The sequence below is a fragment of the Protopterus annectens genome, chromosome 2.part0 (genome assembly GCF_019279795.1).
Source record: "Protopterus annectens isolate FY-2018-M chromosome 2.part0, PAN1.0, whole genome shotgun sequence".
Classification (NCBI taxonomy): domain Eukaryota; kingdom Metazoa; phylum Chordata; order Ceratodontiformes; family Protopteridae; genus Protopterus; species Protopterus annectens.
This window is the reverse complement of record NC_056728.1, coordinates 390215756-390238489: the sequence shown is the minus strand read 5'-3', so window position 1 is coordinate 390238489 and position 22734 is coordinate 390215756.

Sequence of the window (22734 nt, the reverse complement as noted above, 5' to 3'; positions counted from 1 at the left end):
TTGGAGGGTCGTGGCACAGAACAGGCTAGTGTGGTGACTATGGCAAGTGTGAGTGTAGACACTAGCCATAGCCAGGAAATGGGCAAGTTCCCACACAGGCAGATAACAGGAGTGCTCAAAGGAGGAGTGCTGCCCAGAAAGGCCCTGTCATAAGTGTCACAGCAGGTGTCACCAGACACATGTTTCGGGCCGTCATGGATGCACAGGCACATTCTGAACGCAACACTAGACAAATGCTCAGGGTCATGAAAGCAACACTTCCTGTCATGCATGATGACCTCCATGGCCTTTGTGATGCCACATGTTATTATGCTTCTGTCATGGATAGACAGTGGGGTCAGACACTGCCATTGCTTGACCGTGCAATGTCTGTGCTTGAGCATGTGGTGGGAGTTGGGCATCAGCCACGTGGATGTGGTTCAGCAATAAGATCAGCTGGGACTCCGTGTGGCCATGCAATGTCTGTGCTCGATCATGTGGTGGGAGTCAGGCATTATCCACGTGGATGTGGGTCAGCAATAAGATCAGCTGGGGGTCCATGTGGCCATGCACATTCACACTCCTGTAGTGGCAGTACCATCAGCACTACCAAAGGGAGAGTGCTCTCCACACCACAACAGAGCAGGCCATGGGCAAGTGGTCCTGGCCAGTCCCGTCATGGACATGGATCCAGCAGACAGCAGTCACCATCGGGGAGTAGTACTGCATCTGGCCTTGGGCATGGTGGTATTAGTGAGATTCCTGGCAGAACCAGTTCCTATGTCCTTGCCTGGAGATGGTGAACTGTACATCCTGCCATGGACAGTCCACAGCTGTCCAACATACCCCTGTGCAGGGCAACCACGTGGCTTGATTGTGTGCATACATACACTCACACATCTCTATCACAGGCAGCTCACCACCAGACACACACCGCTCCTCTGCATGGCCCAGTTGAATTACAACCCTCCAGACACACACACACATGATTTCAAATGCTTGGCCAGGCCTAGGCTTCTTGCAAACCCACACCACATCTTGTGCATGTGATGATACCTGTGCCTCATCCCTGTTATCCATACCATTGATTCAGGGACATGCTAATATGGGTCTGATGCACAGGGTGAATATAGTACAGTGTGGTAATGTAATGCTGTGTAAAGTGCTGTCTGCTGGCAATTGTTATGGGTACACATCAAAGTGTATATACCTTTTGTAGCCATGATGCATTATTGCTGTTAGTACTGCTGACTGACTGTAGTCTCACATACTGTATTCTGCTTGTGTTCCAGGTGTCTGTGTGTTTGCAGACTCTGGTCCTGCTGACATTACCAACGATGACTATGGCAAAATGGAAGCACAGTGACCTTTCAATAGCCAAGGTATAGCTGTATATGTACATGTTTACCAAGTGTGTATGCATGCAACAGTGTGTGAGGGACACTGGGGGCAGACAGTGTGACCTTGCATACATATCCATTGACACAGCCAGCTTATCTACATACATGTCACCTGGGTGTTTTGTAGTACCACAGGCTCATACATACAGAGGAGGTTACTTGAGTACTGGCTCTAGGTCACACACAAGCCTAGCCATTACTTTAACCCCCAACAGATTCACCTATCTTGTAGCCACCAGGTAGTCACAGGGACTTCACATATCTACATATTGTATGCACATAGCCAACACACAATGTGTGTGTGACATTATCAAATGTGGAGTACTAGTAGTAATGTGACAGTTGGCAGCACATAGCATGCCCATGGCAAGTGCAACACACAGGACTTCTTCTGGTTTGTCACTATGACACCTTCTTTGTGTGACATTACCTTAGCTTACAGTAAGGTGCTTCTGATGTGCATTAACTGCTCTATGCAATCAGTAAAGAACTGTATGACACATTTCTTGTCTTACAGTCTTTGGACCTCTTTTTACTGTTTCGGTTGTTGTCACAGGTTACACTTTGCCATTCATGGACTGCAACCTGCAGGGTAGTACAGACATACCTCTCAACTGTACAGATTTCCATTTCCACAGAATGTCCAGATACTTGCCTCGTATTAGTGGTCCATTTTCCCATACACCTGTGTTTTTCTGGCAAATCATTGCCAAAGCATTGCAGGTTGATGTCAACAAATAATGGCAGACATTATGAGTTGAAGACATCATACCTTTAAGACTATCTATGCTAATGCAAAACCTGTTATTCTATCACCTATATAAGTTTGTAGGAGCAGTATTTGACAAGTGCCCTTATTATGTGGCCTTTGTCACCCCATTATTTATGGCTTTATAAACATTTCATGCTATAAGAGCTAGGGAGGTATGGGTACAGATGGTAGCCATACCTCAGACCTCTTCATATATCTGCAGGCTGTCCTGATGTCTGACACATAATTTCTTTCCATCTGTCATAAACCTGTGATTTTCTAGCCAACGTTTTGGAAAACCATGACAGACTGACATTGCAGATTAATGACGGATATTGACATGTAACTGCACATACCCTCTGTAAGGTGCATTCACATGCATGACCTCTTCTGTAATCTATTTCCCATGTGTGACATAGCAATATGTGAAGGGTGTGCTCAGTGTTTGCTGTTTGCCCCAGCTTCCCATATGGCTTTAACCAGATGTCTTTCTGTGAGTGGTTGAGAGGTATGCTGGTACATGCATGCATAAATACATACAGACACACACACACACACACACACACACACACACACACACACACACGCGCGCACACGCGGACACATGTACACACAACACACACACATTCATGACCTGCCTCTGCTGATAGCTGAACCTCTACCAGCCCAGTTTTACAAACAATACTGCTAGATACATAACAGAAACACCATGGAGGTAATGTAGTGTTGCAGTGTCTGACAGTACTATTCAAGTGCATGACAATTGCAAGGGCTGTTAGGATTGCCAATGGTGGATTTAGAGGCCCGTAACATGGTAGAGCCACCTGAAACATACACATACTGCTGCATGGGGACATGCACTAAAACACACATGCACATAGAGTTGACACTTCCCATATCAGATGGCCCACCTATCTATTAATGTACAATATACAGTGGTGTGACTATTGCATGCACCACAGTGCTTTTGTGTTAGAAACTGTGTAACTGTGCTTGTAAGGTTGATGACATCTGTAGGGGCTGCAACTGGGTTGGCATTGGGGGATTTAACAGGGTGGAAGAGACACACAAAATGGTATAACTATTGTATGCATACAGTAAATATGGCCAAAGGGGATATGCATACAGAAACACATACGCAGTTGTCAATAGATTAGTAACCCTACATATCCACATACATGTACTATAGTGCTACTTACACATTACATGCACCACAGAAATTATATGCTGGGACATACCATACTACCTCTTACAACAAGTAATCTTGGGAATGCTGTCATGGATGGTGGGATACTACACTCAAAATAGAAACTGGTCTCATACATTGCTCTTACATACCTGGACAAGTGATAGAATAACAGACTTTGTATCAGCATGATGTTTCAGACAGGTACAACGTTTGATGCTGATATCTGTCACTATAGGAACTGTGACATATTTGTCAATGATTACTCATAAATGCCCATTGTTAGGGGACACAGACCACATATAGGTTGCAAACATCTGCATATTCCATATACATCTGTACAGATGACTGGTATGGCCTGTATAGTTTAACATGGTGCATCTAAAGCAGATCCCATTTATTGCCTCTGTAAAGTAATGCCATGGGGAGGGAGTCAACAGGCCTCCAAATGGAATAAGCAATACACACAACAGCCACAGGGTATATGCTTCACACATAAACACCCACAGTACTATAGTTGACAGCATTGAGATTAGAACCCCTGCTTATCTAATTATTTATACTATAGCATCACACAGTAATTGCATGTGCCACAGAGCTTACAGTGCTGAAAAGTGTATACAGGTACTTCTAAGGTGAATGGCATCAGTGGGCCTTGTAAAGTAAGGGCAATGGGAAGGGTACTGGGTGGAATACACCTAAAAATGATATAACCCAGACCCCCAGGGATATGGTTCACACATGCACACTTACATTCAGCACGACTGGGATTAGAGCCCCTACCTATCTAGTTATTTGTACTACAGTGTTACGCATTTATTGCATGCACCACGGCACTTATAGGGATAAGGGCTGTCCAAAGGTAATTCTAAGGTGAATGACATCAACAGCCCTTGTAAAGTAGGGCAATGGGCAGTGTACTGGGTGGGAATGGCCTAAAAATCTTTAACCTACAAACACCCACACACTTACATTTGCCAGGACTGAGATTAGAAACCCTGTCTATCTAGTCATTTATACTATAGTATTACACAGCCATCACACGCACCACAGAGCTTATAGGGCTGACAAGTGTCCAAAGGTATTTCCAAGGTGAAAGACATCAGCGGATCTTGTACAGTAGGGCCTTTGGATGTGTATTGAGGGGAAAAGGCCTCATAATACTTTAACCTACAAACACACATTCACACAAAGGCGGGTGATGTGATATTACAACCCCCTACCTCAGTACTATTACACAATGTGGCTCACCTTCATGCTGGCACATGCGACTGGTTACAACTGGTATGCAACTGTCTGCAGCATGACATAACTCTATGCCTTTCAGGGTATCCCTGTCTATGACTCACTCTGTGTGTGTGTCTCCCTGTCTCTCTCTATCACTCTGTCTGTCTCTCTCTCTCTTCCCCATGTTTATGTGTGTGTATGCTTGAAATATTGCTATATGTTGCCCATATATGTATGTCTGTGTATCACATGCAACAGATGTAAATATATCACATACAGGCCACCTACAGCTAGCTGAGGGTAATCCTGTCTGGCAGGTGTGGGCTGAGACAGTTAAGGTGTACATAGCTGTCTGTATGCAAAGACATCTATGCACTATACAGTTATATACTCCGATGTGGGTTTAGACATGGGCTGTAATTCTTTAAATGTATGAGCATGCCCAGTATGACCTTATATAGTAAGAGTGGGACTCCATTCCAGAGATAGTTGTACTCTGGTCTGTTGTTTTGTACGCTACAGCCATACCTGTTAACCTGTTTGTGCAAGAAATCTGGAGATTGCCTGCAAAAATGGGGGAACAATGACCCAAACATAGGGAGATCCTGTAAATATTACTCTTATTAATGTAGAAAGTTGCTAGAGTAATAGGGTTTGTTTTAGCAGACATCTTCTGACATATATGCTGTCTGACACTGAAATGTATTGTGCTATTACTTACTGACAGATGTCCTGTCCTCAGATCATCACAGTGAGTTACCTAGGATATACAAGATGTATGATGCACAGACTGAAATATTGAACCAAACTATGGACATTCTTGCCAATCTGGCCTGTTGAGAACTGTGGCTGCAGCCAATTGGTGGATGAAGCTGTGTAAACAGTCCAGCACCTCATTGATATACTGGCTGGGATCTCCTGCTTGTGTGGTATTCTTCTTAACTGAAAAGCCATATCCTGGAGTGGGTACAGAGTGCATTCTACTGAGCAGAGATCTCCATTATATGTGTGGTATATTTCACATAGCATGGTGATTTCCAGCTATGTCAGTGGCAGAGCAGTACAGAGTAATGTGGTGAACCACTGACAGAAATTTGCTTATAGGTTGATAGGTTGATATGAGGTTACTAGGCTATTGGTCCTGAAACCCTTATAACCCTTGCAGACGAGAGTGTAGCCCATGTTAAGACATGTCAGCACTCAGAGCCCCTGTCCAGCAGGGACACAGGTGGAATCACAGGACTGTATTTGCTGTTTCCCATGCACTTATACAGGGAGCACTTCACAAGGGGTATTGCGGCACTCAGCTTGATGTGGACAGGAAGTGTAGTCCACAGATGGGGGAGTGTGTGGGACACATACCTGTCACAGCAACAAGCTCTATTGATATCACAAACCAGATTGATTTTGTGCCTACAGGTTGTTTGAGTGGGCCTTGCCTTTCAGATGTGTAACAGTCCCATCATGGCATCGTCTGGATTGCTTTGTATTGCAGACAGAGGTCACCTCTGAGGAGTCTGTATGGGACTGAGTAGAAGGACAGTGCTGTTAGCCTATCTGAGTAGGGCAAGTGTTTGGGTCCTGGAATCTCCCGGTGAGAAACCTCTGTGGTCTCTCCACCTGCTGCATGTGCTTTGTGAGGTGCATGCCAAAGGGTGCATTCTACAAAATAATTAGCCTTATAAGCTCAGAATATATGGATCTTATGAACTCTTTGTCCCTGAATGAGATACCCTTACTTTTGAGTTGACCCATCTATGAAGCTTTCTGTACAATAGAAGCAACATGGTGCACAGACTTCAGGTGGCTATAATCCTGGGTGGCCAAATGCCACAATACTGACTGTGTATGTATGACATTGTTGTTAATGTGATAATATATGGGGACATCAGTCTCTCCAATGGGGATGAAGATGCATCTGCAGGCATTCAGCTTGAGGCCATGTTTCTGGCAGCAGACATTTGTTTTGGTAAGACCCTGTTGTCCACATCACTTTGGGTATTGATGACTGTTCCCAGCTTGCAGTCAACTGCCAAGTTGGTCAGTCATAGGCCAATATTTTTGGCCTGCACCTCAGGGAAGTATATCTCGTATACCAGAGGCCCCCAGAAAGATCCCTGCGGTATGTTGCTCATTATGGGTATACTGCTTGGGTTGGCTACCCCTATTATGATCATGTGCATTCTATCAGTGAACCAGTTTGCTACCCATCTGGTAACATATGGATTGCTGCCTAGTTGACAGAGTTCATGTACTATGGCCAAGTGGGGAATAGTGTGTAAGGCTTTGGCCAAGTCAAGGCGGCCGAAGTGCACCATCTTTCCCTCATCCATGCCTTTGTTGGCTGTCTCAGGAAAGTCATCCAGAGTTCACTGACATAACTCCCCTTGAGAAAGGCAGACTGTGTGGGGTCAAGTATTTGGTGTTTGCCAATGTCCCTGTTAATGAGGTCCATTATGATCCACTGCATGGCCTTGCAGATAAGGCTAGTTAGGCTGATGGGTCTTTAATTTCCCAGATTGGTGAACACTCCACCTTAGTGTACAGGGATGACAGTAGCTGTCCTTCACTCGACTGTGACAAAGACGGTACTCAGGCTTTGGTTGCATAGGGTGCATAATGAAATTGCCAGTTCATGCCTGGGTTCATGTAGGTTGCAGGCTGGGATGTATTCAGGTCCCATGGAGTCTGTCTTCTTGGCTTTGAGAGGGCAGTGATGCCCTGTTCCCTAGTGATAATGGTTGGGTGGTCAGGTACTGGGGATGTCCTGCTTTCCTGATGGGGGGGCAGAGAGGAGACATTTCCACTGAATCTGTCAACCAGTAGATTGGCTATATCTACAGCATTTGTGTATGTGGTGTCCTTGACCAACAGTTCTGCACAGATCTGGGAGCTTCCTTTGGGAATGCAGGCAAATGTGAGGAAGGCCTTATGATTCTCTGTCTTAGATGTGGGCAATTTGGACTTGGAGATGATTTTAGAGGATTTCAGTGGTGCTCTTATTTGTTTGTTCAGGCTAGGGATGATTACTTCCAGCTGTGCACTTGCTCCTTCTCGGTACTGGACAGCAATGCCATCCTTTTGTTACATAGTTCCTTTATTGCAGATGTTTGCAGACTAATTTACTCTCCCTTGTGGACAATGATGTTGTCCTGTCAAGTATTCCTGATTCCATGCATCTGTATATATATATATATATATATGCTGGTATAGTACTTTTGTGTACATTTGGACATCGGTGCCTGTTCCTGCAGTGGGGTAGGGGACTGTTCAGCTATTTATACCATCCCTTGTGCTCAGCTTAGGAGGCATTTTCATTTTACCATGGCTAAAGGGGTGTCAGGGGAGCTAGTGAAATCAAATGTGACAGCTTTTTTGCCTGATCTTGCCAGGGAAGATGATACCATAGAAGTGCTGCAATGGTTACTCATGTTGGTTACTGCCAAGTCCAACATATGTATCACATCTTGTGGGGTATCAAGAAGCTGTCCTACAGATTTAGCATTGATAAGATGGAGGAATCTCTGTGCATTTCTGTTCTGGCATGGCTGGTTTTCCAGTCAGTGGTTGAATAATATAAGTCAGCCAGGATCAGGGTGACAGGTTGAATCTTGCTAGAGTTGTAGAGGGACAGATATGTGGAGTGGGTATCCTGAGTCAGATATGTTTGCCTGTAGCTACCTATAATTTGCATAGGGGTATTGTCATCGGTTGACTGCACTTGAGTGTCTTGCGTGTGTCAGACTGTTTGACCAGCATGGAGGTGTGTGTCTGTCCAATATATCTTTATACTACACTTCCTTTGACTTTGCTATGCATATTTTGGGGTCTGGTTGCGTGATAGGATGAGTGATCAGGTAAGGATGGGTTGCTCCCTGCAGCTGTGGCCGAGGTTTCTGTGAGTGCACAAATGTCACCATCTGCCAGGGTTACAAATGCTTGCAATGAGGACATTTTCCTGTTTAGACTCCTAGCATTTAGCAGCATGGCCTTTACTTTACATTTTGTTGAGTGTTGTATGTTGGTAGTATAGACACCATGACTTTCCCTAAAATGGCACTATAGGGGAGGCAAGGACCTTTGCCAGAGGCCTGAAGGCCAAGTGAGACAGATGCAGGCCTTCTTTAGTAAAGCAGTGTGGTCTGTCGGTCATATGTTCCCAGGCTGCCAGGCAGTGGAACCCCCTGGGATGACACCAGTAAGTAAGCCAATCATTGCTGACAATCATTTTCTGTTTGTATTGGGCCATCATTCCAGGTGATGGTAGAATTCTGCTTAAGGCTAGGGACATACCTGCATGGGGCACATATTCAGCAAGTTGAATCATGTCTGTCTTCCTATAGTCTAGGAAGGTACATCTGATGTCGTTCACACTGCCATGGACTAGGCCAGAGTGATAACAGTACCTGTTGTGGTGCGACCTGAATGTATGTGTGATGTGGCGGATTCTGGCATCTGACAGACAAGTAAACATGACTTTCTCCTTATCCAGCCTAGTGAGAGGCAAATCTGTGTGTGTCATGATGGAGTCTCCTAAAAGTAATATGTTGGGTTTATGGTAAGGCCTTAGTGGTTGTGAGACATTGGTGTGTGGACTATGCATGCTCTGTGGTGTGTAGGTCTGTGGAGTTCCCATGTGTTTTTGCCTTTGAGGTGTCCTTTGTTTGTGTTTTTCTTTTGTTGATGACCTCCATTTACGTAGGTGTGTGTTGTGTAGTTTTGGGTGATGTTTACTGACTCCATACCCTGCAGGGTAACTATGTTACTGGACAATTTCTTCTGTTGTGCACATTTTCTATTTGTCTGGCCAGTGGTTCTCCTTCCCCTTATGTGTGTCTCTTTGTCCTTCTGTAGTCCAGTCCCAGGCATTGGCCACAGTGGCTGCTGTTTTGTATTTGTATTTGTGATGTGAGTGGGGTAGACACTGTAACATCACACACAGGGTTATGGGCTTTACACCTCTGAGTGTACCTATGTAGCAGGTTGTCCATCATTGCACCACTACATCGGCTGTGGTCCTCAGACAATTTGTGCTGATATGTTATTATGAGGCTACATGTTGGCCCTGGTTGTCAGCCTGTCACAGGCTGACATCTTGGCAGGCCCATATATATGACAGTCAAACACAGGCCCACACATGGGCACAGGGTGTTAATAATGCTCTGCAAAACATAGAGAGTTGAGAGACTGGTTTGGTATTTGCTTGCTTTGTCTTATGGGTATGACATCTGCTTCTTCACTGTCATTGATGTTTTGATATGAACCTTTCTTGTTTTGCAAATAGTTTAGCAAGCAAATGCAATGTTAGGACAAGCAGAACTGATATACGTGGCATACCTATGGTCCTTCTGTAACACTGTCATTCCAGGCATATGGATGGTGGCCAGTGACTTGTTGTCAGTACTGATGCAGTAAGGTGGCAGCCATTTATAACCTGACAGTACAGTAACTTTCAGGTACCTGCTGTCCTACTAGGCACCATACCTCTCAACCTGCTAGAGCCAGAAATCTAGGGAAAGCCATAAATAATTGGGTGACAAAGGGACAAAAATAGGGGCAGGTGTTAAAATATTGTCCTTATAAACATAGATAGCTGCTACAATAACAGGTTTTGTATTAGCATGCACTTTTCTAAAGGGTATGATGTCTGAAACTAACATCTGTTCATTATTTTCTGACTTTAGTCTTTCATGATTTGCAAATGATTTGCCAGAAAAAAACACTATTTCATGACAAACAGCAAACTTATGATGCAAAACTCTGGACATTCTGCAAAATTATGTACAGCTGACAGGTATGCTAGGCACTGTGTAGGTTACTCTGAGCTGTGTGCTGTCCATATGAGTGGCCCCCTGTCCCTGACTTGTCCATCCTTCCTGCACTAACAGATATTGACTTCTGGACAGTGTGTACAGGTCCTACTGTAGGTGTAGCTGACATGCAAAATAGTTGGCACATAAAGTTTTGGAACATGGACCCTCTCAACCACAGTACTGTACCTAGGCCACTAAGCAACTACAGCCAAGTGTAAGTGCTGCCCACTTCCTGACAGTATTAACCATGCGTATACATAGCTCATCAATCCCTGCATATTGTGGATATGCAAGAAGTTATCAAGTTGATTGAGACAGCCCTGAGAATGTGTGCTCTGCTGCTATTACCCTACAAACATACATGTTACTGCATTTCTATGGGGACACAGGTGTGTTGCAGGGGGCATACTTGTCAACTGTACACATTTGCACAGACTGTGCAGATGTTGGCTTTACTTTTTGACTCCATTTAGCATAGTGTTCTGCCTGTCTTGGAGAATACTGGCATATCACTAAAGACCGAAGGTTTGGATGTAATGGCAGACATTTGGATTCAGACTTCCTACCCTTCAGAGACTTCCTGTAACTGCAAGACCTGCTGTGATATCACTGTGTCTGTCAGAGGACTATTTCATCATTGTCTCTATTTGCAGCCCTTTGTCAGACATTTTTTAATGGATTTCTACACCTGACATCCTTGGGAGAGGCTGAGGGGTGAGTGTGGGACCCCAACATTGACATCCATGCATGTGACTTATGACCCCCAGTTTGTCTCCCACATACACTGCATTGACTTTTGTCAGCTAGTACTGCATACTCTGCTAAAGCCAGTATTGGGCAGACATTTCCTGCTGTCCCACATAACTGTCAGTTGTCTGCTGCTATCCTGGTAGGCCACCCCATTCTCTTGCATACCATGCAACAATATCTGAGATATGCTACCAAAACATATTACTACATTCATCTATTGTTAAGAAGTGTGACATACCTTGTGCCTGCAGCAGTTGTGAGGACAGTGCTTGAGGGGTGACTCTCTCGGATGCACACAGTACACGGTCTATACATGGTAAGGTACAGGTAGTGTGATGTGTGTGGCATCCATTTTAATGTGTGTGTGAGTCGGAGAGAGGTGTCACTTCCTGGGTCCCTAAGTTGTCAGTGTATGTGCTATGCGTTGCTTCTTTGCCAGGGCCAGGGCATACTGGGCACGCCTACATCTGCCTACAGGAGCAGGCTCAGTGGGTTCCTCCTCCGAGTCCCCCTGTGCCTGTGGAGGCTTCAGCATTGGTGGGGGACTGTGTGCCCCTTCCCTGTGATGTTCCTGCTACAGCTGTTTCCGCAGCATGGCACATACTCTGAACATGTGCGCACATGTGGCTGGAGAGTACTGCAAGGTTCTACCAGACATGTCAAGACAGCGGAACTGTGACTTGAGCATCCTAAACACACGCTCTATAATGTTCCTAGTTTGTGTGTGTGCCTCATTATGGTGTTCTTCAGTGGGTGTGTGTGCATTTCTGATGGGTGTCATCACCCACAGTTGCAGTGCGTAGCCAGCATCCCCCATGAGATGGCCATATGGGATGTCCCCCCTGGCAAATGCCTGATACAGCTGTAAGGAATTTCAGATTTGGGAATCATGATAGCTGCCAGGGCTGCCAGCACACACATTCATGATTATGCCCTGGGCATTGCACATAACCTGGCAGTTGATGGAGTGATAGCCCTTGTGGTTGACATACACTCTACCGTCTTCACTGGGTGGTGCTTTGATGTGGACGTGAGTGCAGTCTATGGCACCCAGTACATCTGGGTAGTCTGCTACACAGTGGAAGAGATGCATATTGGTGGTTCTCTCCTCACGGGTGCTAGGGAAATAAATGTGCTCACCAGTATGTGGTCACATGGAACTGGTGGAGTACCCTGGATGCAGATGCCTGTGAGACCCCCATGATGTCCCCAGTAGGTCTTTGGAAAGTACCTGTAGCTAGCATTCTTAAGGTTACATATACGTTGGTTTCAAATGGGGTAGGTTCCGCTGTGTTTGCTCTGGGTCTGAGGTGAGGCCGGCAGAGCTAGGTGAGTTGCTGAAGTATGTCCCAGTCCACCCTGTAGCACTCTAGTATCTCTAGATTATTTAGCCCACTGGAAGGTTACCCTAGGTCTGAACACTCTTCTCCTCCTCGGTCTGGTCCAGTTGTCAGCATTATCCTCATTACTGCCCTCAGTCTGTAGCACATACAGATGTAGCAAAGCAGCAGCAGCCCCTAACATTTTGTCAGTTAAAATTCCCAAGTGTGTACACCAATGGTGCAGAGTTTGTGGGAAAAAAACAGATTGAAAGGTGTTTGTATACTTTATACTGGTGTGCTGCAGATGCTGCCTGTGTGATTGGCTGACTATGATACATTCCATCTGCCAGCTATATTACTGAGGGGTTTGAATGGGCACTGTGAGTGGCAGTGTCCGTATTATTGATTTGTAGTTCATTTCCTTTATTCTGCTATTTCCTTGTTTGTCTCTATTTCCACTGTATTTAAGCCCCGTGGCATGCTGCGCAAAATGTTTCAGCTAGTGTAAACATTGCTGAGCAGAAAAGGCCCTCCCCTAGACACGAACACGGTTATCATTTCTTGAACCAGCTAAGCCCAGCTAAGCAGCCTCAGACACACTCCCTTACTTAGTTGTGCTTAGCTGAGAACAAATAGGAGCCATGGAGCTCCAATGTGCTTACACCAAGCATGGCACACCCCCTTTTCATGTCAGCTGCTTCTCCTGCTTACACCACTGCATTACAGCTGCTGCGCAGTTAGGTCCCATGGACACAGTCTCCCATTTTGCTATTCAATAAACTTAGCTCATTTACATACCCCACTGTTTTAGTCCCTAGTTACACCACTACACCGGAGGCTATGTCCTTAGCAACCACTGTTACCTGTTATGGTTATGAGTCTGTATGCTGCCCATTATAATGGCAAAATTCATATTTCACATTTAACTGTCTTTTTACAGTTTTTTTTAATTTTCTGCACAATTGCGTTTGCGCACTGCTGCGCTCCACTTAAACGGCCAAAATCGGCCAAAAAAATTTAGATTTTTGCAATTTTAAAACACTTTTGCATGCCAATGGCCATAGTTTTGGCCATTGGCATGCTAATAAACATAATACATGCTTTACTTTGAGCTGTCATGCCCCTGTTTTGATTTTTGCAGAAATGTACATGGTTAGTAAAAGAATACATTTCTGCTGTGGACACAGCTCCAACACAGATGCCTGTCTGCTTGCTGGCTCACTAATTCACCTCATTTGCATGGTTTTCACTAGCAAATGAGGTGATTTGCATTATTCCGTGGTGTCCATGTTGGAATAGCGCTGGGATGCTCGTGCACACCCCCAGCCTTGTTTACTGGACCGCACAGGCTCTGAACTCCGTGTTTGAGCCATGCCACTATTCTTACATAGAGATTAGCTCTATGTAAGCTTTATTGAATCCTGGCCAAGGAATATAAAGACTTAGGAATGCTGTTTACTTCAAAATTTTCTTTTAATTCTCATTCTGAGCTCATAGTAGCCAGAGCTACTAAACATATGGGTTATTTGTTAAGGAAAACTATCAACAAGGAATGAAAGTGTATTAACACTAGTATTCAAAACTTATATCAGACCTTTTCTAGAATATAATAATTCCTTCTGTGCCTATACAAGAGGGCAACTGAGAAGGCTTCAGAATAAATTAATCTTAGAATACAATTTTTTTTTATGATCCAGTTCTGCAAATCATATTCAGTTTAAAGATTAATACCTGCATTAAAACACATAGGAATAACAATATGCAGCTTATAATGAAAATGGGCAATTCTCTGGTGAGGTCTCAGTATATTTCTGTTAGAATTACAAAACTATGGAATAACATCCCATTTAATGTTAAACAATCTAAGAGCTTGGAAACTTATAAGAAAATGTTAGATTCATGGGCTGGTAGAAAGGTCTACATACCATATTTTGAGAAATGGCCAGTCGGCCTAAAATGGTGTCTTTGAACTTATGTGTGTGAGTATGTGTGTGTGTGTGTGTGTGTGTGTGTGTGTGTGTGTGTGTGTGTGTGTGTGTGTGTGTGTACATATAGATAGCTAGATAGATAAACAGACAGACAGATAGATAGATAGATAGATAGATAGATAGATAGACAGATAGATAGATAGAGACAGTGAGACAGAGAGAGAGAGAGAGGGAAAGAGATAAAGAAAGACAGGTAGTTGGAAGGATAGCAGACATAAACTGAGGGAAAGTTCCCCTAAGGAAAATTACCATTCTGATGGGCTTATAGCTTTCATCTATAGCTATCCCTTTGGGTCTAATCTACAGTACCTTGTCATTCCTTATTGCAGCGTTACACTCCCCCTATTGATGCATGAATACATTTTTGCCTGCTTAATCCTATAACTTGCAGGTAGACCTCAAGTACTGAGGTTGTAACATGAGATGACATCGCAAACTGAAACATTTCCCCTGCACTAATATCATGCCTGCCTGAAGAGGTAATATGCAATTAGAAGTTACAGAAAATCATGTTTTCACTATGAAGATGAATGATGTCTCATTTGTGATGAGGGCACAAGAAATGTCTTTTTTCAAGAAGCTTTGGGACAAAATCTGGAAAAATCTGCTTCATCTATGGGAATAAAGCAAATATGTTCATTTGTAAACAGTTTTCAATAAGTTTTTCTCAGATGTTCAGCTTTAGTCTTATAAAGTCAGATTATGCATAGAAATGGTAGCTAAACAATTCACACATTGAATGACAGATGATTTGGTAAAGTAACTGAAAAAATCACTGTTTATGCTAAAAATGAAAAAGTAGCCTATATCTCAAAAAAAAATACATCAGTCCTATGTGCAATTTACAGACCTGTTAATTAAAATACAGCAGGTCATATGTTTTTTTAATATAGAGTGATGATGATCTTTCTAGAGTGAAACATATTTTGCATGTGTGAAGGTGGTTAGCTTAGTAAACCCAGGTGTTTGTAGTAGAGTGACATTTTGATGCTGTTTTCATATCTTCTTCAGTATATACGTTTATGCATACATATATTATGTATATATGTATGTGTGTGCGCGTGTAAGTCAAAAGTTAAAATTATACTTGGTAGGAAGGTTTATGTAGGTACAACAAACAAAAGAGAATGCTCATTTGAATGACTCGCACATGGTTGCATTTAGTTTTATACAGTGTAGGTAAGCAGGAGAGTGCAGGAAAAGTAATGTTTCAATGAAAAAGTGGTGGTTGTGAAGATGTGCAGGATGTGTAATAGTAGTTTGCCTGTATTTGTAAGTGTTCGTGGGCTAGGGTTAGACTAAGGATTAGGTAAGAGGGAAGATTCAGTGTTGTGCATGTTTGGTGTTGTCTGTCTTCTGTGTTCTGTTGTCTTGAGTAGTGGTAATGTTTTGCCCCCCCCACCCGTATCATCTTACTCGTGTACTAACCTAACCGTAACCCTAACCCTAGCCCTGCTCCTAACACTAACCTTAACCTACACATTACTAAAAGCCCTTTCCTTAACAGTATCACTGCCAAGACAATACTTGGTCTCACTGAAATAGAGCTTTTTTGTGGATAAGAAGCATTCAATGTGTTTTGTAATTTATTCTTAGGAGTCATTCAGTATTTTGTGATTCTTTCTTATTTTGTTCTACCATTTGTGATACTCTCTTTTGAGTTTTCTACCATTTATAAAGTAATTTTATATATATATATATATATATATATATATATATATATATATATATATATATATATATATATGTGTTGTCGCCTCACAGTAAGTCGCTGTCCGGTTCGATTCTCAGTTAGAGCGTCTTCTGCGTGGAGACATGCGTAAATGGGCATACCTTCATTGAAGGTTGTGTGTCAGGCCTGGTAACTCGGCACGTAAAAATCAACTACCAATCATTAGCGGACCGGAGTTCCGCTGTGGCGACCCCTAATGGGGAAAAGCCGAAAGACACAACAACAACATATATATATATATATATATATATATATATATATATATATATATATATAAATACGTGTGTGTGTGTGTGTGTGTGTGTGTGTGTATTTCAGATGCATTACAGTTTTTAGAAGTATCGTTGGAAGTGTCTCAATTTAATATCCATTTGATGCATTCAAACTGTTAAGAATACCAGTAATATTGCTATTTCAAAAGTTTCAAATGCACTTTACAGTAAACATAATTTTATTCTTTAAAAATGCTGACTGTGATATTAGAAGAGAACCAGCTTCCACTTTGTTCTAAACTGTCTTGTTGCTATCTTTATTTAAAGTCAAAAGCCAAATGTAGTGATCCCGCAGCTGCTCTGGTGGCATAAAGGGATAATGCCCTGACTATGACCCAATCACAACCTGGATTCAAATAGCAGCTTGGGTGACTGAAAGAGCAGCAGGGATTGATGGGTGTTACCATACTGGGTGGGAGGAGCTAGTCCTGTTGGCATCTGCTGTGACAATCCAGCTGGGTATGTCATGATTGGAAAGTGTGGTCCAAAGGGGGGATAGGGTAGTAGACATGGTTAATATGCTAAGGTGGCAGGGTGAAATGCCACACATTCTTAATGCATGCTTATACATCAGAAGTATCATGGAGACTGTTATGGAGGGGGGGAGTAACATGGGTAGGTTATAAGAAAAAAAATGTCAGATGTAGTAGGGCAGACTCTCCCTTCCAGGATGTCCTTAAGCTCTGTGCTGGCCCCAGCCCTTTCCCAGAAAATGTAAGGGGTTAGGAGATGGCTGATAGAGCTAGTGATAAATGGAGGGGGGTCAGGGGCACTGGGTATAATGCCAAAGAATGATGCAAAGGTGAGAAAAAAGCTCCGAAAAGATGTAATTCCACAAGCATTTGGAGTGTAACAGCTTATGCGATTTTAGATTTATTAATAAAAGTGGTGTGCAAATGTGTTTTACTGGGTTTTTGATTGCATGCTTCAGGACCATAAGTAAGACCTGTACAACTGCAAAAGTTCAAATACATTTACATGAAAATGTATATTAAGCCCCAATCTGCTGTTTCTTGGAGAATTCCCTCTTCTCTGCTATACAGAATAGTCAAAGATGATACATAAAAGTAGTGTTGGGAGAGTTGGGGTATGGAAGTGCATCTCCCCCACATTGGAGGGTACAGGGGTTCCCCCTCTGTAAAATTAATTTGTAAGTGTAACATTATTTTTTTGTACTTTATTGCTATTTTAAAAAAGATCATACTTAATTGTTCACACTTTTGCAATTCACAGTATAAAGTCTCAAAAGTTCCAGTAGGTTGCTGTTTTTATTAAGCCAGCCCTCTTTTTTGTTACTTTTGCTGCTTTATTGAAGTGGGTTTCCATCCACACGTTTTATTAATGTGCACTTTTTAGTAGTATTCCTAAGATTCATCTGTATGAGGCAAACCACTGTTCATTTGTGCTTAGTAATATGCTGTAGCTAGACTGCAGAATCAAGTTTGAAAGAGATATACATTTTTTGGACTGCTTGACTTTTTCATGCAGTGCAGCCAGTTTCACAGCTCTTGGGCATCTTTCATAAAATAACAATTCTCTTTTTTTTTTTTGAAAGCAGTGACCTCATGTGAATTATTTAATATATATAGAAAAAGCCTACGGTTTCAAGAGGCCTCTGTACCATGATCGCTTATTATTATTTGATGCTACTGTGTCTAATGCGAAATACAGATTCACCCTGTCAAAATCTTAAAATTGCATTTACAGACATGACAATTGTTTTTTAGCTCCTTGCTATGTTAGACGTATTTTCCACTGTTTTTCACCTGTATATTACATTAATGGGTAGCACAGTTACATGACAATTGTTTTTTTAGCTCCTTTCTATTATATTCAACATATTTTCCACTGTTTTTCACCTGTATACTACATTAACGGGTAGCACAGTTACATGACAATTTTTTTTAGCACTTATTTATTATATTCAACATATTTTCCATTGTTTTTCACCTGTATACTACATTAACAGGTAGCACAGTTTAGTCTAATGAGCATTACACTGTTATTTAAAAGAACTGGGTATGTATCTGTTTGACCAAATTAAATTAATCATAAAATAGTAATATTTCCATTTTATTGCCTTTCTCACAGTCAGCTTCATTGTACCATTTGTATAATGTGTGGCATATATAATTTGTTCTAGTTTTACTAACAAACAGCCTGTTTTCTCCTTTTGTACATCAGTATCCTAACTCAATATCATTTTTTTCACAGCTATGAATAATTCTGCTGAGAACAAGTATAGTGTTTTGTGTTTATGTTAGCTACTCAGGTACTTTGTAATCCAACCATACAGGCATACAAAGGTGCGAGCAGTACACTGAAGTTGACTACATTTGTCTGCCGGTTACAGACAGCATCTAGCAGTTGCCCCTTCTTTTCCTTTTACTCCCCCTGAGCTTCCCAAAGCCCACTAGATCCCCATGATGTCTTACCTCTACTTGTAACATTACATTGCATCTCATTGTATCTGCAGGCTGATTTTATTCTCCTATAGCTGCCATTTTACCCCCCCCCCCATTTTTAACCCCATTTTTTTCTTTTGATGTCTGCACATTTACTTTGTCTCCTCAAAGCTGTCGTTATGCACTTATTGACAAGCAATTGCTACTTTCTTACAGCATATGCAGCTAAAGCTTTTGTGGGATTTCCTCATATCTTAAGCTGTCTATTCTCTGTATCATTTTCATTCCTCTAACCTTAGAAAGGTGCTTAACAAGCTTTTGTTATGCAGCCCTCACTATTGTTAGCCTGTACTCTCTCAGACCCACAGCAAGAAGCAAAAGGACCATTAAAACTTATCTGGATATTTTATTCAAAAAAGAAAAAAAGGACGAATGAAGTGCTGACATATGTTTTAAGGGTCATTCTGTTTATTCCCACTATTTTGTGGCAGCTGCTTTCCATGTGGCTGTTGGGTTTTGCACCTTTCAAAACTGTAAAACACTTAGCACTTTAGTTTTTGTCTAAATTTTGCACTACATAGGAGAAAGTTAAGCTCTATGCACTACAAAAAAATTAAGGTCAATTTTTTTTCAGTCATAACCCTCCTTGTTTTGTGTTCTTACCACATATGTCGAGATTTATTTTTTGAGCTTTGCTCACAAGGTGAATTTCTTGACATCCATGTCTCAAACACATTACAGCTTCCATATGTTGGAGATGCAATCATAATTCTCTAGGTCTGTGTTGCCAAGCTGGATTCCACTACAGATACTTTATCTTAAGCATTTGTTTATTATGTGGAAATAAACATAAAGCTTTTTTTTTTTTTTTTTTTAATCCATGTTCCAAACATTTATCCACAACCTCTTTCTCCCATTCTCACACATGGGGTCGGAGTGTCACCCCAACAGTGTCAATCATCCAGACCCAAAGTCCACACCACTAGTCACATTCCCTAATTCACCCTTATCTACCTCCGTAGTTATCAAGTTGTATATCTGTATCAGGTGCATTTGGCCTGATCTTCTGGCTGTGAACTCGCACTATTTTTTGTTCTCTGCTCCATCATCCTGGAGACAGCTCATGAATCTAACCTGTAGTATCTTTTCCCCTTCAGTTTTTCTACCACTGATATATGGTTAACTGGCACTAAAGTTAGTTTTTGCATTTAGGGGACTGCAATTCTAGTGGCAAGAAAAAGTTAGCCCGGTTTGCCCGAGTGAGGAAATACACAAGTAGGCTTAAAGTGAGGTCATATCATTGATCAGAGGACTTTTTAGTTGGTTTAATCACTTTTATTTGAGTCTATAAATTTGCTGCTCATTGTTCAGTGGTGTTTAGCAGTGCCTTCTATAGATGCAGGCAACTTATATTACCTATAAAACTGCCCTGTCGCTTTACTCAGTACTAAGTTGCACAAAGAGCAACGTGTCTGCACTCTAAGAACCACTGCTGCATGACTTCAGTCATATGTAGCCTAGTTATAGCTTCTCCCCTCACAGTGCCCAAGTTAGCCTGTTGTACCACCCTTTTGTAGTTCACCTAAAAAAAGACATGCCACAATGGCTGGGTACTTTCCCAATTTCTCAGCCAACAGCTAGGTAGATATGGACATCCTGAGGCAATATAGGAATGGTTTCATGTTCACTGATGGCCAACTAATTCTTAGAGAGATGGATACAATATGTGAGATATATAATTACACAATGTCACTTGAGGCAAGACTCTCACACAAAAGCACTCAAAATAACAATCAGGTAGTTAGTAATGTAAGCATTAAACCCACCACATGTACTACTGATGAAACACATAAATCAACATATGCTGAGACACTTAAAAGACCCCTTCCTAAATCCCAAACAACCTCATGCACAATCGTCCTCCAAAAACAATCCTCAGCAACTCAAAGGCACTCCACCAAAGCAAAATCCATTGTAACACAACACATACAGCCACACACTTAGTAGCCTCAACTACAAAGTCCATAAGGCAAACCAAAACAATACCCAATATTTTAATCATAGAAGACTCCATTGTGAGGCGTACAGATGTCCTGCTCACCAGGCTGAATGAGGAGAAATTTGTGGTCTGGATGTACCAAATGACCCAAGCACTCAAGTCATTAGATCAAAAGTACCAGTATGACTCATTCATAGTCCATGTGGGTGTAAATAACCTGAGGTGTACCTCCTGGAGTATATGAAGATAGATATTACGGAGCTCTCAGACCATGTGTTCCAGGGTGGTCTGTGAGTAGCGCTGAGCAGCATTCTACCTTCACCAAGGATGATGCCACAGTATGAACAAAAGATGATTGAGGCATTAATTGGCATAGTTTCTGTTGTCATTCCAAGAGGGTACAATATTTGCCAGCATGGGAAGATATGATCCACAGACCACATTGCTTTGCAAGGATAGTCTGCACCTGTTCCCTCTAGGCTTTCTAATATTGTCATTCCCTCCTCATGCCTTTTTTTAGACAATGCCAAACTGGCAAACCTCCCAACATAGCAGAACAAATTCAAGGAAAACTAAAGCTGTTACTGCCTCAAAGCCAGGAGCCTAAATAAGAACCATCACTCCCTCCAAGCTCTTCTTTCCTTGGAGAATGTGGACATCTGTGCAGTTACTGAGATATGGTTTAAAGCCACAGAGCATGCTGGCAGTGCAGGGTTACAATGCATTCCACACATTCAGACTAGCTACTGCATGGGCAGGGAACAAAGATGGAGGTGCCTCAGTCTATATCAACAACAAACTCATTTCAAGACAGGATAACACACTTGAGCCTCCCCATGTCCAGATTTCTATAGGCAAAATTCCATATCACATCCTTGCAAGCTGTAGGTCACCCTCTATGACTCAAGTAACCCATAACTCTATACTTAGTGGAGACCCTCGCCATTCAAAATATGCCATAGTCAGGGGTGACTTCAAATACCTCACTATAAACTGGGATACATACATGATGCCAGACTTACAAGCTCAGTGATTCCTGCACCTTGTTAATGCAAACACATTGGACCAGATAGTATACACATCCAATAGGGGTGCAAACATACTCAAACTGGTGCTCACAAACATGGGAGAACACTTATCCACCCCCACCCCCCCGTATAGTATCCTCTCTCATAAGGTTATACAACAAAGTGGTCTCCTTCAAAATAAAAAATCAGTTCTGTGATCCCCAGCTAACTGTGTAATATTTAGGGACTAATTTAAGGCAAGCTTCCTATTATTGAGCGATAATCTGTCAAAATTTCAAGCCCCCCAAATCCTGAGAACACAGTTACCTATGCAAAATTGTTCACAGAAACCTTGTACAATCATGTCAATAAATGCATAGAGACATCTGTGCCTACTAGAAGTAGGTCCAGAACTAACACAAAAAAACAAACTTCCCTGGTGGAAATCAGACAGAAAAATTGTACAACAAAAGAAAAAAAGTCATTAGCCAAGATTAAGAAGTTGTACGGCCAGCATGATAAAAACACTCTCATCAATCTAAACAACAACGTGAAATTAAGTCTACTAAAGCTATATTTGAGGTAAAGATAGCCTCCCAGCCAAAGGACAACCACAATGCTTTCTTTAGCTATGTCTGAAATGTCAAAGGCAGCACACAGCAGTATGCAGAACTGATTGTAAATGGAGTCACCTAGACAGTGCCAGAATATACAGCAAATCTAATGGCCACCAAATTCAGGTCCAATTTTATCCCCTCTCCCCCATCCATCCCCCAAGAAATACCATCAAACAACCCCCCCATCTATTACTAAGGACTGTGTCCTAAATTCTGTCTCTCTAAGGCCAAAAATACTGCACCAATAGGCACCAGAACATCCCAGGATGCCTCCTAAATAGCCTGA